Below are 9,168 nucleotides of genomic sequence, written 5' to 3' on the forward strand. Positions count from 1 at the left end.
TGTGCTGTCCAGTCAGGCAGCCAGTGGCTGCTGAGCACTTGAACTATCGCTAGCCCAAATTGAAATATGCTGGAAATATAAAATAGACACTAGATTTTGAAGACCATCATTAGAAAACAAAAATAAACATTAAGGGACTAAGAATGTATCTTTAAAAAATTAACAGTGAGAAAAAGGAAAACAAAATAACCAAAGAAATAAGGAATAGTTCATTACTAAAGCTAAGAGTCAAAACCAATTCAATTTTAAAAAACTGATAAAGACAAATAAATTTGAAATCTAGTTCTTTGAAAAGATTAATGAAATAGTATCTCCCCCTCCTCTTCTCTCTCCTAACATGTGGCAAGGAGCAGAAAGAGACAAAATGAGGAATGCGAAAGAAGTCAGATTCCCAGATATAGGAGAGATTAAAGAAATAGTTATATCCTGGGTGTCTACCTAAAAAATCTGAAAACATTTATCCATAAAGACACGTGTGCTCCAATGTTCATTGCAGCTTTATTTACGGCGGCCAAGACATGGAAACAACCAAAATGTCCTTTGATAGATGAATGGATAAAGAAGTTGTGGTATATATACACAACGGAATACTATTCGGCAGTAAGAAAAGATGAAATAGGACCATTTGTGACAACATGGATGGATCTTTAGAGTATGATGCTAAGCGAAATAAGTCAGACAGAAAAAGCAGAGAACCATATGATTTCAGTGATATGTGGTATATAAACCAAAAACAACAAAAGAACAAGACAAACAAATGAGAAACAAAAACTCATAGATACAGACAATAGTTTAGTGGTTACCAGAGGGTAAGGGGGGTGGGGGGTGGGAGATGAGGGTAAAGGGGATCAAATACATGGTGATGGAAGGAGAACTGACTCTGGGTGGTGAACACACAATGGGATTTATAGATGATGTAATACAGAATTGTACACCTGAAATCTATGTAATTTTACTAATAATTGTCACCCCAATAAATTAAAAAAAATAGTTATAGACACTACTTCACACAATTCTGTGGCAGCAGTTTGAAAATTTAGGGGAAAAAAATGTATCATTTCTCGGTAAAAAAAAAAGGTGAGTAAAATTGATCCCCAAAGAAGTAGAAAAGTGAACAGACCAATTAAATACTATAGAAGATTAAAGGTAATTAAAATTTTATTGAAAAAAGCTACCCAAGCCATATGCCTTCCCAGCTGAGTTTATCTGACTTTAAAGTAACAGTAATCTCAAAGTTATTTACCATTCCATTTGAAACTCTCCTAATTCATTATATAAAACAGCAAACTTTAATACCAAAACCTGAAAAATACAGTATAACAACATAAAGAAAAGTATAGCTCAATCTCACTTATAAATGTAGATGGAAAAATTCAAAATAAAATATTAGCAAACAAAAATCTATGTAGCAAAAGAATAATGTACTACTACCAAATAAGAATTATTCTAGAAATATAAGAATGGTTCATCATCAAATAATCTATTACATAATCTATTGTATCAATAAACTAAACTAAAGGGAAAAATATAGGCATCAATAAATGCTAAAAATATATTCAATAGAATTCAGCAGCCATTCCTGATAAAATCTCTTAGAAAAATAACATAGAAGGAAACCATTTAGATAGATTTAAGATTAGCAGAACTCAACAAGCAAATATACAATGGCAAATCACAAAAACCATTTCAATCAAAAATAGGATATTTTTTATAGTATTATTTACATTGCCTTATAGGTTTTGGCAAACAAAGAAATTAAAATAACTGTCATCTATCCAGGAGAAAAAGAAAAAGGATCCCTACTTTGTATTACTATAAAATAAATTCCAGGAGATTAAAAACATAACTCAGTGAAGATATCACACAAAGAAATCTAGGTTATTAAATGTCAATCTAAAGGGTGAAGGGATATCCCTTTATAACCATGGTTGAAAAATTCCAAAGCTCTAAAAGAAAAGATAGACATATTTGACTACATAAAAATGGGCTGTCTTTGTATGACAGAAGATATAAATATAAAGCAATAAACAAACAATAGATTTGGAAACATACTTTTAATCCTTTGTTTTATTTTCCCTTAGATATATTATTTACATATTCAGAAAAAAAATAAACCAATTTTCTCTGTGGAAAACAAATCTGATAAAAGCTAGAAAATCTCTGAGGAAAAAAAAACATATACACATACAATTTAGGATATAGTATCAAGGTCTTCATGACTACTTAAAACCCATCCATTCACACTAGGATGTGGTCCATGTACCCTAAATGAAGAATTCCTCAACAACAACAAAAACAAATAACTCTTAAAAATAGGCAAACAACTTAAATAGACATTTCTCCAAAGAGGTATAAAAATGGCCAATAAACATGAAAAAAATGCTCAACATCATTAATTATCAGGGAAATGCAAATTAAAACCACAATAAAGTATTACCTCACACACATTAGGATGGTTACCGTAAAAAACCAAATAAAATAACAAGTATTGGCAAGGATGTGGAGAAATTGGGACTCTTGCTCACTGCTGGTAGGACTGTAAAGTAGTGTAGCTGGTATGGAAAGCAGTATGCTGGTTTCTCAAAAAATTAAAAATCGAATTACCATATGACCCAGCATTCCTTTGGGTATATACCAAAAGAACTACAAGCAGGGTCTCAAAGAAATACTGTACATCCAGCACTATTCACAATAGCCAAGAGGTAAATGGATTAAACTAAATGTAGTGTGTATATACAATACACTATTATTCAGCCTTAAAAATCAGGAAATTCTCACACATGGTACAACATGAATGAACCTTGAAGACAGTATGCTAAATAAAATAAGCCAGTCACAAAAGAAAAATACTTATATGAGTTATCTACAGTAGTCAAATTCATAGAAACAGAAAGCAGAATGGTAGTTTCCAGGGACTGGGGAGAAAGGGAAATGGGAGTAGTTGTTTAATGAATATAGAGATTCAGTGTTGCAAGATGAGAAAGTTCTGGAAATTGGTTGCACAACAATATGATATACTTAACACTATTAAACTACATTTAAAATGATTAAGATGGTAAATTTTATGTTATGTGTATTTTACCACAATTACCAAAAACCAAAAAAAATCATGCCTTACACATTTTCTACACACTCAAAATTTTAAGTACTATACGCATATGCAAATGCACCCCAGATTTATAACTCCAATACAGACTGCTCCCATGACGTATTGATTTATATCTCTGATTGCCTGCTGGGCTTCTCTTATTGGATTATATTCCACTTGCTTTTCTCACTCAACATGTCCCAAACTGATTTTACCCACAAGCTTGTCCCTCCTCCTGTTTCCTATTCTATGCCTATGAATGAAGTCACCTGGATCTTTTTCATGGGAATTTAATAATCTGATTTCAAGATAATAAGTCATTTGAGTCATGTTATATTTTTTGTAACAGTATTATTGGCATATAGTTTACTCACCACACAATTCACCCATTTAAAGTGTATACAATACAGTTTGTAGTATATTTAGAGTTGTGCAACCTTTACCACAATGCATTTTAGAATATTTTCATCACTTCCCTCCAAGAAACCTGTAATTTTTAGCTACCACTCCCATAATCTCCCCCATCTCCTTAAGCTCTAAGCAACCACTAATCTATTTTCTGTCTCTGTAGATTTGCCTATTGGGACATTTCATATAAGTAGAATCATATGATATGTAGACTTTTGTGACTATCTTCTTTTACTTAGCATAACATTTTCAAGGTTCATCCATGCAGTAGCATATATCAGTACTTCCTTTTTCTGGACAAATAATATTGCTTTGTATGGATAAATCACATTCTCTTTATCCATTCCTTAGATGATGTGCATTTAGGTTGATTCTAGTTTTAGGCTATTATTATTATTATTTTTTAAGAAGGGTGCAGCTCACGGTGGCCCATGTGGGGATCGAACCGGCAACCTTGTGTTATTAGCACCACGCTCTAACCAACTGAGCTAACCAGCCACCCCAGGAGTTTTTTTAAAACACCTTGTTATGTTTTATAACTCCATGTATGTTTTTTAAAACTTCTTTTTCAATGACAGTTGACAATCAATATCATATTAGTTTCAGGTATACAGCATAGTGGTTAGACATTTATATAAAAAGGTGAACCCCCAAAATAAGTCTACTTACTCACCTGACACCATACATAGTTATTACAATATTATTGAGTATATTCCCTATGCCATATATTATATTCCCATGACTATTTTGTAACTGCCAATTTGTACTTCTTAATCACTTCACCTTTTTCACCCAGCCCTCCAACCCCCCTTCCATCTGCCAATCATCAGTTTGTTTTCTTTGTCTATGAGTGTTTCTGTTTTGTTTGTTCATTTATTTTGCTTTTTAGATTCCACACATAAGTGAAATCATATTTGTCTTTCTCTGTCTGACTTATGTCACTAAGCATAATACCCTCTAGGTCCATCCATGTTGTTACAAATGGTAAGATTTTATTCCTTTTTATGGCGGAGTAATATTTCATTTTATATGTACCGCCTCTCCCTTTTTTTATTTTTATTAGTTTCAGGTGTACAAAACAATGTAATAGTTAGACATTTATACCCCTCACAAAGTGATAACCCCTCTCCCGCAATCTCCTACCCCTCTCACATTGTATATAGCTGTTACAGTTCCACTGACTCTATTCCCTATGCTGTACTCCACATCCTGTGCCTATAATATATGTATTAAATTATAGTTCACATTCATTATTATTCAGCTTCAGCATCAGGTGTACACTGCAGTACCACCTCTTCTTTATCCATTTATCTATTGATGGACACATAGGTTTCCATATCTTGGCTATTGTAAATAATGTTGCAGTGAATATAGGGATGCATACATTTTTTGAAATTCGTATTTTCGATTCCTTTGGATAAATACCCAGAAGTGGAATTGCTGGGTCATATGGTAGTTCTATTTTTAAGTTTTTGAGGAACCTCCAAACTGTTTTCCGTGATGCTTACACCAATTTGCAATCCCACCAGCAGGGCACGAGGGTTCCCTATTTTCCACATCCTCGCCAGCAGAAGATTGTTTGTTGATTTATTGATGATAGCCATTCTGAGAAGTGTCAGGTGATATCTCATTGTGGCTTTAATTTGCATTTCTCTGATGATTAGAGACATTGAGCATCTTTTCATATGTCTGTTGACCATCTGTATGTCCTCTTTGGAGAAATGTCCATTCAGGTCTTCCACCCATTTTTTAATCACATTGTTTGTTTGTTTTTATGGTGTTAAGTTATATGAGTTCTTAGTATATTTTGGATATTAACCTCTTATTGGATGTATCATTGTTGAATATCTTTTCCCATTCAGTAGATTGTATTTTCATTGATGGTTTCCTTCACTGTGATATCTATGTATCTGTTTTCATGCCAGTACCGTGCTGTTTTGATTACTATAGTCTTGCAGTACAGTTTGATGTCAGGTAGTGTGAGACCTCCAACTTTGTGCTTTCTCAAAATTGCTATGGCTATTTAGGGTCTTTTGTGGTTCCATATAAATTTTAGGATTATTTGTTCTAGTTCTGTGAAAAATGCCATTGGTATTTTGATTGGGATAGTATTGAGTCTATAGATTGCTTTGGGCAGTATGGACATTTTAATGATGTTAATTCTTCCCATCCATAAGCGCAGTATTGCTTCCATTTATTTGTATCTTCAATTTCGTTCTTCAATGTCTTACAATTTTCCGAGTACATGTTTTTTACCTTCTTGGTTAAATTTATTCCTAGATAATTTTTTTTTTTTTGCAATTGTAAATGGGATTGTATCTTAACTTCTCTTTCTGATGGTTTCTTATTGGTGTATAAAAATGCAACCAATTTCTAAATATTAATTTTGTATTCCACTACTTTACTAAATTAATTTATCAGTTCAAATAGTTTTCTTGGTGGAATTTTTAGGGCTCTGTATTGTTATTATTTTGTCTGATTGTTGTGGCTAGGACTTCCAGTACTATGTCGAATAAAAGTGGTGAAAGTAGACATCCTTGCCTTGTTTCTGAGCTTAAAGAAAATGCTTTTAGCTTTTTCCCATTGAGTATGATGTTAGCTGTGTGTCTATCATAAATGGCCTTTATTATATTGAGATATGTTCCCTCTATTCCCACTTTGCTGAAGGTTTTTATCAAAAATGAATGCTGGATTTTTGTCAAATGCTTTTTCTGCATCTATTGATATGATCATATGATTTTTATCCTTCATTTTGTTTATGTGGTGTATCACATTAATTGATTTGTGGATATTGAACCAACCTTGCATCCCAGGAATAAATCCCATTTGATCATGGTGTATGATCTTTTTAATATATTGCTGAATTCATTTTGCTAATATTTAGCTCAGATTTTTGCATCTATGTTCATCAGAAATATTGGCTTATTTTTCTCTTTTTGTAATGTCTGCCTGGTTTTGGTATCAGAGTAATGGTGGCCTCGTAAAATGAGCTTGTGAGTCTTCCCTCCTCTTGAATTTTTTGGAATAGTTTGAAAAGAATAGGTGTTAATTCTTCTTTGAATGTTTGGTGAAATTTGTCTGTAAAGCCATCTGGTCCAGGATTTTGTTTGTTGAGTTTTTTCTTTACTGATTTGATTTCATTAGTAGTTACTGGTCTGTTCAGATTTTCTGTTTCTTCATTATTCATTCTTGGAAGATTGTATGTTTCCATGTTGTCCGATTTGTTGGCATAAAATTCTTCATAGCATTTTCTTGTAATCCTTTGTACTTTTGTGATCAGTTGTTACTTCTCCTCTTTCATTTCCGATTTTATTTATTGGGGTCCTCTCTCTTTTTTTCTTGATGAGTCTGGTTAAAGGTTTGTCAATTTAGTTTATCTATTCAAAGAACCAGATTTTGGTTTCACTGATCTTTCATGTTTTCTTACTCTATTTTATTAATTTTTGCTCTGATCTTTAGTATTTCTTTGCTTCTACCCACTTTGAGCTTTGTTTGTTCTTCTATTTCTAGTTTCTTTCAGTGTAAGTTCAGATTGTTAATTTGAGATTTTTCTTGTTTCTTGAGGCAGGCCTGCGTTGCTATGAATTTCCCTCCCAGAACTGCTTAGGCTGTGTCCCATAGATTTTTGAGTTATTGTGTTTTCATTTTCATTTCTCTCAAGGTATATTTTTATTTCTTCCTTGATCTTGTTGTTAACCCATTCATTGTTTAGTTACATGTTTGTGTGTTTTCAGTTTTCTTCTTGTAATTGATTTCTAGTTTCATACCATGTGATCAGAGAAGAAGATACGATTTCAATCTTCTTAAATTTATTGAGACTTGTTTTGTGGCTTAACATGTGGTCTATCCTGGAAAATGTTCCGTGTGCACCTGAAAAGAATGTATATTCTGCTTCTTTGGGAGAAAATATTCTAAAAATATCATTTAAAGCCTTCTGATCTAATGTGTTATGTAAGGCCATTGTTTCTTTTTTGTTTTTCTGTCTGGATGATCTATCTATTGATGTCAATGGAGTGTTAAAGTCTGCTACTATGACTGTATTACTGTCGATCTCTCCCTTTATGTCTGTCAATATTTGCTTTATATATTTAGGTGCTCTTATGTTGGGTGCATAAATGTTTATAAGGGTTATATCCTTTTGTTGGATTGATCCCTTTATTATTACATAATGTCCTTCTTTTTCTCTTGTTATAGCCTTTGTTTCAAAGTCTATTTTCTCTGACGTAAGTATTGCTACCCTAAACTTTTCTTCATTTCCATTTGCATGAAATATCTTTTCTATCCCTTTACTTTCAGTCTGTGTGTCTCTTTGCATCTGAAATGAGTCTCTTGTAGGTAGCATATGTATGGGTCTTGTTTTCTCATGCATTCAGCTACCCTGTGTCTTTTGATTGGAGCATTTAATTCATTTACATTTAAATTAATTATTGATAGGTATGTAGGTATTGCCATTTTATTAATTGCTTTTGTAGTTCTCTGTTTCTTTCTTATGCTCACGCTCTCTACTTTTATATGTTAATGACTTTCTGAAGTATTGTGTTTGGATTCCTTTCTTTTTATTTCTTGTATATCTCGAAGATTTTTGGTTTGTGGTTACCATGTGCTTCATATATACCAAACTATGTTTATAGCAGTCTATTTTTAAGTTGATAGTCACTTAAGTTCAAACACAAACTTAAACCACCACCATTTTTACTCACCCCTTCCACGTTTATTTGTTTGTTTGTTTGTTTGTTTATGACATTTCATGCACAATTTATTTTTTCAACAGCTTCATGAAATATCTTACATACATCCCACAAAATTCACTCATTTTAGGTGTACAATTCAATGATCTTTAATAAATTTGGAGAGTTGGGTCCAAGTTTATGTTTTTGCCATTACTTTTTACTTCTTTTGTGTGTCTGTGTGTATCCCTTAATTTACTGTCCTAATTACACATTATCTTCCTACTTTTACCATTTAACCTTTGTACTAGCTTTATAGTTGGGTTGATCCACTGTTTTTATTATGTGTTTGCCTTTATTAGTGAGAGTAGCATCACTGGGTAGATTACTCTTGGTTATAGGTACTTACTTTTCATCACTTTGAATATTTCATACCAATTCCTTCTGGCCTGCAAGGTTTCTGTTGAGAAATAAGCTGGAAGCTTTATGGAAGCTCCCTTGCAGATAACTAACTACTTTTCTCTTGCTGCTTTTGAGATTCTCTTTGTCTTTAACCTTTAGAATTTTAATTATGCTGTGTCTTGGTTTGGGCTTCTTTGGGTTCATCTTGTTTGGGACTGTCTGTGCTCTCTGGACTTGTATGTCTATTTTCTTTGCCAGGTTAGATAAGTTATTTCTTTAAAGAGGTTTTTAATTGTTGCTCTCTCTTCTCTTTCTGTTACCACTCTGATACGAATGTTGTTACACTTGATGTTGTCCTAGATGTCCCTTAAATTATCCTCATTTTTTTTTTTTGGATTCTTTGTCTTTTTGCTCTTCTGATTGGGTCTTTTCTGTTACCTTGTCTTCCAAATTGTTGATTCAGTCCTCTGGTTCATCTAATCTCCTGTTGATTCCATTTAATATATTCTTCATTTCAGTATTTTTTGTTGTTGTTTTCTTTTTTTTTTTACTTTTTTCTTCATTTGTAACTTTTTTCCTTCATTTGTGACTTTTTTGGGGGTT

This window comes from Rhinolophus ferrumequinum, chromosome 5, assembly GCF_004115265.2.
Source record: "Rhinolophus ferrumequinum isolate MPI-CBG mRhiFer1 chromosome 5, mRhiFer1_v1.p, whole genome shotgun sequence".
Taxonomy (NCBI): Eukaryota; Metazoa; Chordata; class Mammalia; order Chiroptera; family Rhinolophidae; genus Rhinolophus; species Rhinolophus ferrumequinum.